Genomic DNA, 17,028 nt, shown 5'->3' on the forward strand with positions numbered 1-17,028 from the left:
GGCAATACTTTTCACAATCCCGGCTCCAGCACTTGACCACACGGTGTGATACTGGGAAAAGCATTGTATCTCTGCCTTTATTTCCTTTTAGATATGATTTGAGTGTTTGCAAACCTGCTGAAGCCTTACGCCTGCTTTATGGTGCATACGACTGAATGTTTGTTGCAGTAGCGCGGGTTTTTATGAGGTCATGTGGTTGTGTATTACTAACACTGCTTCAAAGCGCTGTGCTGAATTGGGGAACGGGAAAAGAGGGGGATACTATGGGAGCTGGCTGCTTGTATAGCGCTTATGCCCTCTTGAAATTGTTGTAAGCACAAAGTTTGTTGGCTTCTTTTTAAAGGCAGGTGTCGCTGTCCAGGTTTCGCACTCTAATGACCGCAGACCACCTGTGGGCGTTTCCCCGACCAGCCCCCCTATTGTAGAGCTTGCCTCCCTGCACTTTATGTTCACAGACTCCAATGCGGAGGTTGCTTCTGTGTGTCCACAGCCTGTTGTAATGAGCAACAGCTTCCCCCTCTGCGACCCACTCCCACAGACTGCGGTAATGGAGAGCTTGTCTCTGCGCCCTTCTCCCACAGACTACGGTAATGTAGAGCTTGTCTCTGCGCCCTTCTCCCACAAACTACGGTAATGGAGAGCTTGTCTCTGCGCCCTTCTCCCACAGACTACGGTAATGTAGAGCTTGTCTCTGCGCCCTTCTCCCACAAACTACGGTAATGGAGAGCTTGTCTCTGCGCCCTTCTCCCACAGACTACGGTAATGGAGAGCTTGTCTCTGCGCCCTTCTCCCACAGACTACGGTAATGGAGAGCTTGTCTCTGCGCTCTACTCCCACAGACTACGGTAATGTAGAGCTTGTCTCTGCGCCCTTCTCCCACAGACTACGGTAATGTAGAGCTTGCCTCTGCGCCCTACATCTTCAGACTACGGTAATGTAGGTAGATCTTTTCTCTCTGTGGCCTTCTTCCACAGACTACGGTGATGTAGAATTTACCTCTCTGCTCACTGCTCCCACTCCAGTAATGTCGAGCTTTTCCCTCTGCGTCCACATGTCACTCTAATGTAGCTCTTGCCTTTATTTGCTGTAGTTTCAAATACTCCTGTCCTGTCGAGCCTGCCTCTGTGCTCTACGTTCAATGACTAGGGTAATCTAGAGTCTACCTGTCCATACCAGATCACAGTAACTTCAAGCTTGCCTCTCTTCGCTTCCCGTCCTGTGGCCAGGCTGGGCGTGTTGCGAAGAGAACGCTTCAGAGACCTGACCAAGATGTGGTCGGAGGAGGAGGACAGGCTCAGGGTAGGGCGCGTTAACATCCTGTGAGCGTTCAGGTACAGCCTGTCCTCAGTGGGAACAGGCACGTATTGAATCTTGTGTTCTAATAAGTCATGAGTGTTTGATTTTATTGTTCTGTTTAGCCCGTACTCTTGGCTGAGATGTGGTCTGGTGCTTAAGTTGTCATCTTTGAGATCAGAAGACCCGACCTCTAATTTTGGTGTCCTCACTTTGACATTGTGTAAACTTTGGAAAACCATTTCTTGTTTCTGTGTCTTGTTTCCCTTCCTTTCTAAGGCGAGGAGCACCTCGAAAGCAGGCGGAGTTCAGATGTTATGTGCTCTATAAAAGTCTTGGCCCTTTGCTGGTAATTAAGATGCGAGGGTAATAGTAGCTACTTGTATTTTTTCATCTGTCACTTGAAGCCACAGTCTTGCAGTGCTGTCCTTAACAGGAATTATTACCCAACTGAGTGCACCTCCTTCATCTCCCTCTGAAGAATGATTTATTAAGTAGACCGGCTTGTATTCGAATTCTGTCATCTCCATCTATCCCACTGAGTTACTGTACCAGCTACGTCACGTAACTTTGTGAACTCTTAAGTAGAAGGGATAGAACGCCGTCCGTCGAAAATGTAATATGGTTTCTTCCACAAATATTAAAGAAATCATGCAAAGCTAACTGATATATTTGGTTGCCAACTTTAAGCCATTTAAGCTTGTAAAATCAGCGAACTAAAAATATGTGTTGATCTAATCAAGGTGTTGTATTATATAATTCCACCTAGCCCTTTTTTAGGTGTAGCTACCGACAGTTTAGCTTTGTGATCTTGTATCATTAAATCTTCAAAGAATTAAAAACAACAGAAGAGAGAGTGGGCTTTGGGTCGGTCCCTTCAGCAAATGGCTTTCTGGGCTGGCCATCAGGATTCTGGCATTTTGTGCATAGTTACATTGTAGTATTTGTGTTACCATCAGGTTTTGGTGCTGCAGTGGATAAAGTAGTCCCTTTGTTCGGCCAGATCCAGCGTATGCTTTTTGATATATGTACCTTGCAGACAACTGCAACATTTTAATTGCTGATTAATGGCATTTTTGTTTAAAAACTGTCTGCTGTATAGATGACTTGATCTGTCATAAATGCACATTGGTACTTACCTTTCTAGCTCCTTTGTTTTACTTTAGTTTCATGATAAAACGTTGTTGGCTTTGCATTTTGTTTGTTGTTCACAAAGTGAAGACGTGCACTCGTAGTCTGTATTAAAAATGCACCAAAAATCCTGGCCTTTGGTCAAAGTACCTCCTCCTAGGTAAGATTTAGCTGTTTTCGTATTTTGAGTTTACTACTCATAACCAAAACTTCATTCTCAGACTACTTTTCATAACTCGCTTCTTTGAAGGTACAGCTTTACCCTGATTTAACAATCTTTCCAGCAAAGAGGCCCTTCTCCCAGCTTCTATATTTTTGTAGCCCATATGATGCTTAGCTGTGTTTTTTTCTTTATAGGACAGCAGCCAGGGAGGGCGAAGGCACATCATATAAAGTCACCCCACCGGTTATCAAAAGCTGAACATGGGTTTATCAATGCTTGTTTTTCAGAGTTCGTGGTGGCTCTGTTTGAGTACTTCCTTAAAACAATAAACATACATACCCCTACTTTTTTGGGGGGATTTTTATTTACAACACCCCTTTTTGGACTTTGAAAGTGCTTTTATGAATAAGCAGACCATGTTTATGCCCCCCCACACACACACACTTCACCACTGCATATTTGTTGGGGTTTGCGAGGTTGTAAGGCGGCTTCGCATCATGCCACGGTGTCCTACAGCTATCACGCTGCTCGCTCAGATCTTGCATATTCCAAGATGGCGATCAAGCGCACGCATCACCACCATATTAGATTATGTCATTCTTGAATGCACCTGATGCCCCTGCAGGCCTTGGCTAGCTTGACGCAAGGATGTCCTGCCACTTAGCACATACACTTAATCCAAGTGAAAAAGGTATTCTCTTTCGACCTCCAAAGCGAAAATAGAAATTGCAGATCAACTTGACCTTAATGGGGAAAATCGTTTTTTTTCATTTGGTTGAAAATGAATCTGCCAGTGCGCTGCGTGCCTCTAGACCTTCGAGAGGACATTACCAGGCGTACAGAACATTGTCTTTTTTGGAAAATCGGATGCACAGCAACAGGTATATTGGTCCATTCCCAATGAATCGTTGATGTTTGGCCATCCTTTTTAGCTCTTGCTTGACAGCGCAGTTCTCTTGAAGACCTATTGCTACCAATTCTTTAAAGTATACATATTGGGAGTAGATTGACATCACAGCTGTCTGCACAACAGTTGCAACTAGGAGGGGCCGGTAAACTCTGCTCTGCCTGCGGAAATCACCCACTCCACCCAGAATGCGGAGTTCTGGAAAAACTCTGCCAACCACTGCGTGGCACGGTTTTTCGTGCGCGTGGCTCACCAAGGTTAAGTTGGCGAGACCCCAAATCAAGTGCTAGGTAGAGTCCTGGCACGATTTCTCAATGCAAGCAGTTGCCGTAGGTTGCTACCGCTTGCGTTGAGAGAGCTGCTGCTCGCGTAGAAAATCTACTCAAGCGTCCAGAAGAAGCAGCGCCCTCTGCCACGCCACGTGGTGTCGTTTGCACAGTTTCATCAGTGCAGGACAAGCTCCTGGTACCAAAAGACAACCTGAGCAGCGCGACTTACCGAAATGTTGCCGTTTGCGGAATTCCCCAAACTCTAGCAGAGTTTTTAGTTAACTTGGTGGAATTCTGCAGAGTGAAACTGTGCAAGTTCCACCCACCCCTAGTTGCTATCAGTTTTTTTAAATATAGTGTGGAATTCGTCTCCTTTTAGAGGAGTAATTCCCGCTCACCTCATGCTGTTTGGTGTATCGTTCCACCTTCCAGGCAGTGCTTCCATTGGAATGCGTGGGAATGAGTGAAGAACTATTTTAAACCCAAAAAGTACACTCCACTATCACACTCTGTGTCACATCCAGTTAGTTAACTCCAAGAGCATTCTCTCCAGAAGATCATCCTTTTTGAACTATTTTTGCAAGCTTTTCTCCCAGCTTTGGCAAACCAAGAATGTCTGGCTTTATTGTGCTAAACAGCATTTATGCAATCCTGTACTTGCATGCAGTGGCACATTAGTGCCAGACCTATTAACTTTGCTAATGCTTGTTACACCCGTTCCTCCTGTGACAGGTAATATTTTTATGAAAAATTGATTTTCTCTAGTGGCGGGTCTCATTTCATGCATGGCCTTTTCAATCAGTGCTGGTTTTTTACCCAAGAGCATTTTGCATGCTGGCAGTTTAAAGTCCATCCTGGCCGTCTGAGAAGTAAAAATGCAAGTCTGTGAATGCAGAGTTGAGATTTCTTTAAAAAAAACGAGCATGTCTGGGGTCACACATGGCACAGGATCCCTTTGCAGCATGCCAGGACACCACCACTGATTTCTCAAGTTGTAGGCACAGCCCGGGCTGTGCAAGAACAGTTTGCTCTCCATCAGCTGTTGAGAGTTACTGGTCTTCTGTGCAGAAGGCATTCCTTGCTGTTTGGATGAGTAGCTGAGTGTAACCCCGTTAACCCAAGGACCTGAGGCAGGGTTCTTCTTCCTGTGGACCTCAGTGGACGTTCCGTGTACTTCCGGTTTATCTCCGGTTGTTTACATTGGATCAGAATTTGCCTGACACCCCGGGTTTCCCTTTCTTCCTCTACTTGTTCTTTTTCCCTCTGCTGGGAGCCATCTCAGAGCTTAACCACGCCCCCCTCCCCTGCCACATGAAATATGTATGCCGCATAATTACCTACCTGGATTGTGATGGCTGTATAAAGAATTTGATGACAACCGACTAACCCATCTGAACAAAACACACGAAAGCCATTCGACACCCCATCCTTAAAGACACCAGGCATTACAGAGCTTGAAGCCACGTGGCCTAGGTGCTAAACCTGAACTAAACAGTGAACAAACGCCGTATTAACATGGCACAAGCAAAATGCAGTACTCTCATTCGGAAAGCGCTATGATGCCATAGTAAATCACCATAAGTGCTATGCAGATGACACTAAGGTGTAACACAAGTTGTGGGCCTCAGACATTTCTCAGGCTGCCTTGGTGTTACTCTTTATTGATACAGTTCGGTGGACCTGGGTTTGGGGGCACACCACGGAGATTTTGTGCAGATATCTCAAAGCATCTTTTTATCTGCTAGAAACATAACCACTGGAATAATGTGGCAGTGGAGGGCCAAATTATGTGGCAGGGTTGAGTAAATTATGCGACAAGAAAAGCCAAATTATGCGGCTCATTTTTGATGGAATGACTTCATTTTTTTTGTCAATTTTAAATTTAACACTGTTTGGGCATTAGTTGCATCTTTTTAATGCCAGTTTAACACCCAAATATAGCAATAAGCAGCTGAAAGGTGACTAGTCCAACTTTGCAAAGGGCCGTCCACTGCATGGCTAATTCTGTTGCTGTGTTTTTAGTAACTTTTAAACCGTTTTAGTTATAAACCAAAATTGTTTTTGTTCAAAACTGCAGATTACGCTGCAGGTGATGGATTACGTGGCACATGCAGCAAATATATAATTATGCTAAAAGGTCTGCGCAACAATCGCATAATTCCAGCGGCCCTGGGTATAACTCACCCACTGATTTCATTGCCCCCACCACCCACGGGGAAACTAAATGTGCCCAATTGGACCTGCCCCCGACTGCTGCTTATTTTTTACTAAACATATGACTTGCAACCACACCTGCCGAGTGGCCTCCTGCCATGCCTTACACGCCCAACCAGTATTTTTTTTTTTTTTACCCAAGAATACTTTACATGCTGACACCAGGGAGCCAGGCCTGAATGCCAGAAAAGCAAAACAGCGACCCCAAAACACAAAGTGCTGCTGAACAAGAATTAAGAACTAGGGGGCCGATTTACAAGCCCCTTGCGCCTCTTTTACGCCGCCGTTGCGCCACTTTTGTGACGCAGCGGCGGCGCACATCCAGCGCCATGGTGCAGGGTACTTACAACGTGACGCATCTGGGAGATGCGTCACGTTGTAAAGCCCTGCGCCACATGTAGGCGTTCCTGCGCAGGGGGGACGTTTTGGCGCAGGAACGCCTCCTAAAAGTGGCTGAGTGAAATGTACAAGATTTCACTCAGCCACTTTTAAGGCCATGCTGCGTCAAAACCCTGCGACTGCTTGAAACAGGAGTAAAGATTGACGCAGCATATTTTAAGGATAGGGCACCTCCCGTGTCTAGCTGGAGCTGCGTTGTGCTAGCGACGCAACTCCAGCAATGCGCCGCCTTTACGGCAGCAGATGCGTCGCACATCTGTTAATTTTTGCCCCATGGTGCACGGCATTGTAAATGCGGCGCATCCATGATGTTGGAGCCATGATGCACAATAACTGGTGCATCCCTGCTGATATGCAGGGATGTGCCAGTTATTGTAAATCTGCCCCTCGATGTCTGAGAACAAACGGTGCTGCCTGTCAGCGCCGTGCATCGCACGCGGGCCGCAGATCCGAACCTGAGCTGGCTCGCAGGGCAGGACCGGAGGGACCGGCTCCCTCCAGGCACCCAGCACCCTGTTTTATTCATGAGTACAGAATGGAGGAAAATGAAACTTCCTGGCTCGGGTTTCACTGGGCGACCTGCCCAGGCGGGGGTGAGGGGCGCTGGACGTCGAAACTCGAGAACTGAGACCCCCCCACTCACTCTTCACACCGAGCTGTCTCCGAAGACAGCCGCACGCGGTTCCTGGAGATGCTCCCGGCTTGCAAGGCCGAGAGCGGAAACATGCTCTCACTGGAATATATGATTATTCAACGATTTCAAGTTCCACGCATGCCTTTACCACGCGAATTTTAGTTCGCATGTGTCTTTTGCACGCAGCATTTGACAACGCATGTTTTTACTCCGCTATCATAACGTTACGAAACATCTGACGTCCCATTTAAATTTACATAATGATACTGATAGGCTACATGCAGTACGAAGGAAAAGATCGATGTTTTAAACAATAATAAACAACAGATTCCCTTACATTTTATTTTTATTTTTTTCATAATGCGCTTAATTAATACCCTAATTTACAAAATTTTGATTCTTATCTTACCCCTGTACGTCTTTCACCATCAGCCCTTTCTTCCATCGACCACGGAAACAAGCGTCAAAACACGTCTATCAAAACTGATAACGGACTTCTATTATGACGTGCTCTTTTCCTTCATCGTTTTGAGGCATTGTAGAGCGTTTTTTTTTTACGTTTTCTTCTTATTTATTTATTAATATCCGCTTGGTTTTTTTTGGGGGGGGGAGACCCCCCCAACCCCCCCTAGCCTCCCCCAGTCCCCCCCCCCCCCCCAGCCCCCCAGCCCCTTAATTCCCCCTCTCCCCCCCCCCCCCCCAGCCCCCCAAAGCCCACGCAGATCGTACTTGCAGAACGACGACAGGAAGGAATACCACTCGCGTGGTAAAGACGGTCGTTGAAGGCTTACGCGTGGGAAAGACCTTTGCGTGGTGAGTGACGCGTGGTAAACGTTATGCGTGTTATTTGCTTCGTAGTAAATGATGTTTCCCCTCTCACTGTGCGTTTACCAGTCTGTCTTCCGTATTGACCGCCGCCGGCCGCCGTAGCGAGGGGAAGTTCAGGACGGGTGATTTCCCATCCTGTCAACAGGCACAGCTACGGTTCGTGAACCGCAGTCCCTTTACAATCAGCGCAGCAGGGGGATCATTGCAGATGTGTGTTGAAATAAATCGATTTTCGGTTTTTTCTCCTGCAATCAACAGGTTGTAGGGTTATACGTAGTGCTGAACAAATTGTTGCACAGGTAATAATTGCGGTCACCCTCATCTGTTTTGGAGACACAAGCTACATGAATCAAGCTTGGATTGATTTGTTTAGGCGCTCAGTCCCCAATAAACGGAGGTCTGGCGGGTCAATGCACCTGCTGCTCGCGACAGGTGTGCAGCTAGTGCATCAACTTGGCCCGTTAAGGGAATGATTATCTTTGACTTAAGGAATCATTGCTTTTGTTCTGTAATAAATTCAAATTCAAGTTCTGTTAATTTGTTTTTATTTTTGCTATTGAAACTTCCCCTTTACCTGACTTCCCCTTCTAGTGTTCATCTTTAGAACTACACTCAGGCGCCACCTTTCTTCTGCACAAATAAGAATTTTCCGCAGTTTCCGCATATTCGGGAACCCGCGGCGTCATTTGCAGATGTTACCAAAAGTAATTGTTGCTCAAACTCATCGAAGTACTGCACAAGGGGTGCAGCACCACACCGGACACATTACACATTTTAACTGATCACCTCTCAGTTGGTGTTCACCTTATTCAGGCATTTAAGGAGTTAACAATGCTGTTCAGATTCCTCAAATATTCACACTTTTCTGGGCTGCAGTTAGGACTTTAACATGCAGCAGGAATACAAAATATAAGGCACTTCAATATAGAGCAAAGAGAATGGAAATACATTATTTTAAATGAATTTTTTTTCTCACAATTTGCACATTCATGTTGAGATCACAAGCTTTGCACTGGACACAGCGCATCTTCCAGGAGGGCAATCAGTATTTAGGAGAATCCCAAACATATGTCACCCCTTTATAAAGTCCAGTGTCTGCCAGTGCCTCCTTGTGACATAGAAAGTTAAATATTGTCATATCTACTATGGGTCTGCTTCTTAATGGAAACATGTGTTGTCTGAGGCCGTGTACTGCAAACAGAAGGTAACCCTGAAACAGAAGGCAAGTGTTAGCACATCTCTGGGATGCCTTGAATAAATGAGGCACATTTATTTTCTTACAAGTGCTTTCATATAGGTTATTTTTCTGCTGAGTACAGTTCTGTATGGGGTGTACATAATCTATTTCACCCTGGGAAAGTAGAGAGGACATCATTAATTAAACGGCGTTCCTGTGCTTGCATGCAAGGCAGAATCATCAATAATTGTTGAATAACAATAGGCTGTTCTGAATTTGTATAGTTTCGTTACTTTGCGCTGGGATCCTTTTTGTAGCAACGTGTGCTCAAATGTCTAGCTAGCTGGATAGTTATTCCATTGTATGTGCTGCACCGTGTTCCTTTAGTCTCAGGAGATGCAGCGTACTTAGCTTTTTCTTGCCACATAATTTGGCTTTTCTTGCAGCATAATATGCAGTTTCTCTCCACATTATTTGGGGTTGCATTGCTGCAGAGTCCCGGTGGCAGGACTGTGACGTGTCTTGTACTGTTTTGTCCCTTTGGGAATATGGCATATGTGTCCTGTGCTCCACCCCTCCTTCCGTACATTTTAAAGTCCAGGCTCGTACAGGTCTTTCAGCTTTGTTGGTCAATACGTCCACCCTTCTGGGGATGTGGAGCCAAGTATTGGCTTTTGCTGGGAACCATCAAGGTATAAAAGTACCATTTGCATCATTTAGTTCAGTGTGTGTGTAGTGCTGCACTGAAATAGAATTCTTGCTGACTGCCATCGGGTGCAGTGTTCTCGTGTTGCTTTTATTGACATACCTCCTCAGCGTCAATGAGACTCAGCTGGCTGAGTGCCACAGCAGTCATGCGATGGGCTTCCAGGCGGGCAGTGATGACACCATGATAGATCTTAAACTCCAGGGGAGTGCTGGTGGCAGCCAGGTGCCTTCTGCGCATCCACATCTCGATTATTGCCACCATGCCCGAAGGCGTCCAACGCACAAGTCAATCTGTGACCGGTGGATACAGTTTACCTTCTGTTCAGTCTCCCTCAGTCCCCAAGGTCCAGGTCTGCATCTTGGAAGTTTCTTTAGACACATTATTCCACAAACCCAGCCTTCCAATGCTGAGGCTACTGCAAAGAGACAATCATTTTCTCGAGGCGTGATGAATATAACAGGATCTGCGGCAGGCTGCATGCCAGAGCCCCGAGACGTGTGCAGTAGGACCCAGAACTACACCAGCCTTTCCCCAGCTTTACCTTCAGCTTGGAGACGTGTCTGCATATTTTTAGACCCTGATATCCACCACCCTGGCTGTTGACCAATATATTGTTTCCAATGTTTTATGCCTTCCTCTCAAACCTCCCCATTACCAGGCACCCGTCTATGGTACTTGTGCACCCCGCTTCCACCTGCTGACCAGATGACCACGGTTGGCCTCCAAAAAGTTTCTGTCCACCTGGCAGCCAAAGTAATTCTGTTTTTGAGATAGATCCCTCAATTTCAAAGCTGCAGCCTGACTCGCCCCCCACCATTGGAAGTTCAGAAGGGCCCCTTAGACCTAAGTGTTATACTTGGCGCCAGGGCTTGTGCACTTCTCAGCGCATCCCATCTACCTTCTTTATTCACCTTTCCCATTTCTTGCCGTTTGAGGTTTTCAGCGCTATGAAGGATTTTTTTCTGTGCTGCAAGCACTATATACAAACACAGATAAAATACATGAGGTGCTTTGACGACAGTCACTAGGACGTGCTCTTCCCTCTGATACGGGTTGTGTCTCCAATGTGCTCCTCTCAACATCCCCTTGCTCCCTTAGTTTAGTGGTATATAGAAGAAAATCTTTTTTTGTCCCTGTTTGATTTGGCCTTTAAGGTCTGGCGTTAGCCAAAAGCCTTTTGATTTGAGTAAAATTATATATAAAATATTTACAGGGGCTCTCTGCCAGCGGTGTTCTTCCGTTGGTCTGTTGTCATTCGCATTTTTCTTATGCCCACTACAGCATACACCATGGGGCAGTGGGCCAGCCTCTTCAGCCTCTGCATAGCTTCCGTCTGAGGGCCAGCATTCTGTCCTTTCACGAGGAGCACCTCTCTGCACACAAAGTAAATCCCTTCAGTGACGGGGGCCACTACGGCAAGGGTACGCTTTTTTTAGACCAAAAATGTTTCGCTTTTTTCCAATATTTTCTTTTAAAGAAGCTCGGCAGCTCCCACAACGTTTTATTAAAAGAAAATAAAACTATAACAAAACAAAGCAAGTTGCATTGACAAGGCCAAAAGGCTGGTAGCCAGCGCCAGACTGATTGTCTTTGCCAATGCTTTTTTGTGCCCCTTGATGCAGCAGCTCTTGCCTCTAAACGTCCTCAAATATAATACTACCTAAATGGGGACCTGGTGCACAATCCTTTCTGCTGCTTTGCTTGATAAACAGTCGCGCCCAGGCTCAGTGTGGAATAATGAAAGGTCTGTGTTTGGGTCTGTGGTGAAAGCCTCCCTGCACCGTCCATTCCTGTAGCGTGCGCTGCCGTCCCTATCACCATCCACGTCTTCACTTTGGTGCTTTGCCTGTACACACCCCATACACTTTTCTGGCTACCACCGTGCAGGTGGTCTGTCCCCATGTATGTGGGGGGGCTGTGTTAAGTTCTGCCTTCTGGCACCCCATGGCTGTGCCTCTTCATAGCTGGTCCCTGGCCTCATCTCGAGGAAGAGGCCTCAGTCTCCATCCTCATCTGTGCCTCTACTTCCGTAGAGGGGCAATGGCACACTTTGTTTTCCACTGGACTGACACATGCACCATGTGTGACCCTGGCCTAGGGATGCAGCTCTGCTCCCTGAAGCAGGTCCCCGTTGCCCACCGGCTTTAGGGATGTTGCAGAAAAGTCTTTGATAAGTGATCCAACTTCTAAAACGTAGAATAAATCATCTGTTGCGAAAGGACAAAACAATGTTTCCGAGTTAAATATAATGTGAGGTATTATATAGTACTGCAGGCTGTTCTAATCTTAAAGTAGAAAAATTAATCCTCTCTCTGGCATCGTGAGAATAATAATCTTTAGTTGGGTGTCAAAACAACCACAACAAACCATATCACAGGGGACCAAAAATCAACAATGCCATCACTGTTAGCATGTTTCTGGCTTCTATGATTAGCTAGTACAACATTTCGGATGGAAAGTGCCGACTGGGCAGTTTCCTTGAATGCTGAGAGAACAGAAAGAACCCTTGTCTTTGGCATTGAAAACACTGAACAAATAAAAAATGCTAATATTATGTTTTATTTCTCAAGATGTTTTACATTTTTTTCTGCTTTTCTAGCAAGTACAATGAAATCGGCCGTGACTGCTTTTGAGGGTAATCTCGGAACTTTAGTGGAAATCTATCTCGGTTTGATTGGTGAATTGTGTATAGAACTGGGCAAGGCCCAAGTGTGTTATCCTAGTGTGGAATGTAGTAGATTGTGTGACCTGGAAACAAATCAAACGAATAAAGATTGAAGCAGGCAAAATAAACTGCTATGTTATTCGTAAGAATGGTTGAGTCAGAGGTAAGCCCATTCCAATAACCGGAGCAATGACCTTGGCCTACCTCGTAATGGTTGGAACTTGGAACACGGTGCCCCGGTGTCGGAACATTACATTCTACGTGTGTCACGGCTGTGATAGCAGGCAATGTGAGCCAAGATATGCCTCTGAAGGGCACAGAGCTTTGAATTCCAAGATATTACCTGGAAAAGGAATTTATATTCTGGTCAACAGAAAGGGTTCTCAATGTCTTCCGCCCACGCACTTCCTTGAGGATGTAGATGTGGTTTCTCCCATTACCACGTCAAACTCTTGGAACATATCATCATTTCATGATCCAGCCAGTGCATTAGTGTCTCATTCTGGGGCGTGACCTTTACAGCTTGTTCATGTACAAAGGTAGCATTTGGTTTACACTGCTGTGTTCAGGAATTTGTGATTTCTGCTCCATGGGTGAGCTCTTGGGCAGCGCTTTGTAGGGTACTTTTCAGCTTGCAAGAACCTTTGGCCATGACGTTTTATTCTATTGGAAATGGTTGTTAATTGTGACGTGGACGTTTATCCGCAGGAAGAGTTTTTGTTTTTAGATTTTACTGTCACAAGGTGTGAGGTCCCAGGCTGATGGCTTAAGGGGTAGATCTCATCTCTGTGTTCTTGCCGACACCTTAATTCTTGGCATTTGGTTCAAATCATGGCATTTTACTGACTCGAATTGTTGTGGAGGGGGTGGTCCTTCATTCCAGCTATTTTAATGACCTGTGTCTTGCTTCTGAAATAAAAAAAAAGTCATTTTTTTGTGTGTTTACTGAATCGTTGCCGCTCTCTGCCGCCTGCACCGAGGTAGTCTGTGTGGTAATAGTATATTTCCTGCTGTAGACCTACTGATCAGGTAGTTGTGTGATATGCATTTAAAGTATTTGTTATTTTTGAAAGAAGTGTATGTTGTAGGCTTTCTAGGTGGCTAAAATAAATATATGGAGTTAGTTCTGACAGTGTCGGTGGCGTTCTTTCCTGCCCTCATATCAATGGGGTTAGATGTCTCCTTAGGCATGCCAGTGAACACTGTGTTTATACACATATCACATCTTTAACAAAATTGCTTAATTGTTGGTTGTCCACGTTAAGTTCCAGCTCTTGTTTCTTTGCTGAGTTGAGTAGCCAGTTCAGTACTTTTTTTGTCATTTAAAAAACAGAAAACAGGCGAATTTTTGACATTTAAGGGCACCTCCATTTCTCTTTAGTGTGAACTCTTCTCTGCTGACCGTGTTATTATTTCCTTTATTTTCTATGAAGAAAATATTGCTTCGGGACAGGTGTCCACTCATCCTCGCAGGCGGTGAACTACGGGGGACTGGTACCTGTGCTCCTGGACGGTTTCTGGCCGTGTCCCCGGTCTCTGTAATGTGTATCGTTGTTATAGTACAATTTCCCAGTTGCCACTTCAATCGTTGTGCCTCTTCGTAGTGTTATAGGGTATTGGCAACTAACATTATTGAACGTATATGGGTTGACCCTTTCCTGATCTTGTGTGAGTTTGTCCTTATAGGCTGAAATTCGCCCTTTGGTCCCTTGTCCATGGCGTGATGGGATTTTCCCTTGAGGGATCTTGCATGCATTTGCAAACTGTGACTTCTGTTGTTAGAGTTCAGGATCTGCTCTGGCCTGGTCCTGAAGTAAGGTTGTCTTGTTACTCCATGTCACAGACTAAAATAATATTTTATGCAAACAACAGTTTCATATGGCAGTCTAGCGCCGGTGAGGGTCTTTGCACTTTATGGCTAGTCGCCTGTAACATACAGTTCTGGGATCTCAAAATTATGAAATAACTTGTTTTTCTGGAAGAAGGAGGTCCTATAAACACGGAGGTTATTGTTCCTATTTAATGGCACTCAGTTTTTTCCTGGAGGACACAAAACTGAAGCTGCCTGAATTCGAATCCATGACCTGCAGATTACTCAGTTTTAAGTCACTGAGCTGTCTTGCCCACTAGTAGGGAAAAAAGCAGTTTCTCTAAACCTCTTTTGGTGTCACATCACCCCTGCGGATTTACCAAATACAGCTAGTTTGGTCTTCGGAACATCAAATGCGATTGTTTGTTTGTTTTGCTTTAATAATAATATTGTAATATTTCCTGTGTCGTGTTCCAAAATTTCTGTGCAGTCTAGTGACTTAGTTTTTCGCTATGTAGGTGTGGGAAAAGATCTTTTAGGATCCTCTTCTGAGGACATGAACTCCCCGGCTTTGTACGAGCTGAACTGATAATTACATACTCTTTAAAATCCCTAATTCCTCGAAGTGGTTTTCTCAAAGCTGTACACACCCTTCCCTGAAATTCCCCCACTGCCTCGCCCCAGCCCTACTGGCTGCTTGCAGTGGCGTTCAGGCAGTAGTACGTTGACCAGGGACCTGCACTGGGTGGAGCTCTTGTTGCTATCAGTGCATGCAACCACCAGAAGGTCTAGGTCATCAAACATGGCGAGTGGTGCCAGCTCATGGTGAGATAAATCAGGACCAGTGGAATTATGTGGCAGAGGAGGATCGAATGATGCAGCAGCATCTTCTAAATTATGCAGCAAGAAAATGCAAAGTATGCGGTGCAATGCAGCACATTTTGTGACAGTTTGACATTTTTACACTTGTTGATATTATAGGGGCAAAGGCTTCATCCCATCACCGCCAGTCTGACACCCAAATACAGCACTAAGCAACAGAAAGATGCCCAGTCAACCTTTGGGCCTTCCACAGTGCAGCACATGTTTTACTGCATTTTTAGTACCTTTTGATCTGTTTGCGCTAGAAACAATTTTGGGGGGTAAAATCTGCAAATTATGCAGCTGGTGATGGTTATGTGGCATGTTCATAATTTTGTGATGGTTGTGAAATCACATAATTCCAGTAGCCCTGCATATAATGATGAAGCCACTGGAATAGTTCACTTGTGATCCCCTAGTATCTCACAAAGCCAGGTTACGTCTCAGAACTATACAAAGGTTTTGAGCCCAGCTGGGCAACCAACATGATGCTTGGGTGTTTTGTGCTCTTCACAGCCCTAGGTCACACCCTTGAAGCTAGCATGTGAATTAAGCACCACCTCGTGGGATCTCCAAATAAGAAAAAAGGGTGCAGGAAGGGGGACTTGGCATGTTTTATTATCTCTTTCAGCCCATCTGCGCTATTTATTTCTTAAATTATCATTAACTTTGACCGTGTACCATTTAAGTTTAAGAATGTGCTGCTTGTTCTCTTTTTAGGTTATTCTTCTAAATTCAGGCACCAATCAGTGAGTCTAATATGGCATTAAGAGCCATTTGTCTCAATAGGTCTTGCCTACCCGACAGATTTTAGTTGTCTGTAGGCAAAAGCCTCTTATGGACTACACCTAAAAGATACAGTGGGCTTAAAGCCCACCCGCTATTTACCAATGGCTTGCTGTGTCACTCTAATTTGCTTGCTTCTTATTCAGTGTCTTTCCTGTCTCTTGTATTTGCATATCCTCTTTATCGTCGTTTTGATTGGCTGGCGTTTTTCCTTCCACTTCTCACATTTAGGGAACTACTTTGTTGTTTGAGCACTCAATGAAAGTGCATGTGTTTCCAGGATCTCTCCCTTGTGTGCAGCTTCTTTCCCACCACATCCCAGCACCCCTCTCCCGAGCACTCCTTGTTGCTCCCTCTTCCCCTTTTTCTCTCTCCCTCGTGTGCTGCTTGTTATTCCAGTGTGGCTCCATGTTGCTTTCTCTTCTCCTTCACCATGTCTGTTGCCTCATCCTCCTAGGATCTTTATTACTGTTTTGTGAAGTATTCTCCCCCACCCCCATTCTGTTCCCTCTGAAGTCCTCCCCTCCAGCTCATTTATTTCGACTCTATCTCTTGCAGTCTTTAAAACATTTTTTCTGGGGGGTGGGAGAACTACTCCTCTTAAAAGAAAAAAAAAGTGCTATTGCACAAGTAGAAATATTTTATTATTTGACGATATAAGTGCACCAGTATTAATTATTACACAAGCCTGCACCTCAGTTGGTAAGTGCCATGCATACAGTGTACCATAACACATTTTTTTTCTATTTTCTTCCTTTTTCTGTACAACATCGCGAAGGACAGACCAATTGGCTTTGCAACAGCTTGTTCTTCATTCCCACCATGCCTTTCTTCCTCTCTGTGTGACTTGCCTTGATTGCCCCAGCTGCAGGTGCCTGTAATTGCATCTCCCTCCTCAGTCTGTGATATAAACTTGCATTTCTTTCCCCTTCTTCTGTGTGAAACTGTTGAGTCAGGCATTCCTCTGTCCGCCTTCGATCTCTCTTTAAGTTGTGCTGACTGCCTTTCATTGCAGTAGCTCCTGAGAATGATCCTGTGGCACGTGAGAGAGATATATCATCTTAGTGACCCTGGCAGCCACTTCACGGCGGCTATATTTAGACATACATCAGTCACATTGTCATTGGAGTCTGTCAATCTGCCAAGGTTTCTTGGTATTCGCCGCACCCGCCTTCTCTTTAC

The 17,028-nt window shown here is 45.2% G+C and overlaps 1 protein-coding gene across 15 annotated transcripts in view; it reads left to right on the forward strand.

The window, feature by feature from the left end:
• NCOR2 (nuclear receptor corepressor 2) overlaps nucleotides 1-17,028 on the forward strand; it is a 1,233,371-nt gene that overhangs the window by 970,413 nt on the left and 245,930 nt on the right. The window lies entirely within an intron of this gene.

The sequence above is a fragment of the Lissotriton vulgaris genome, chromosome 11 (genome assembly GCF_964263255.1).
Source record: "Lissotriton vulgaris chromosome 11, aLisVul1.2, whole genome shotgun sequence".
NCBI classification, from domain to species: Eukaryota; Metazoa; Chordata; class Amphibia; order Caudata; family Salamandridae; genus Lissotriton; species Lissotriton vulgaris.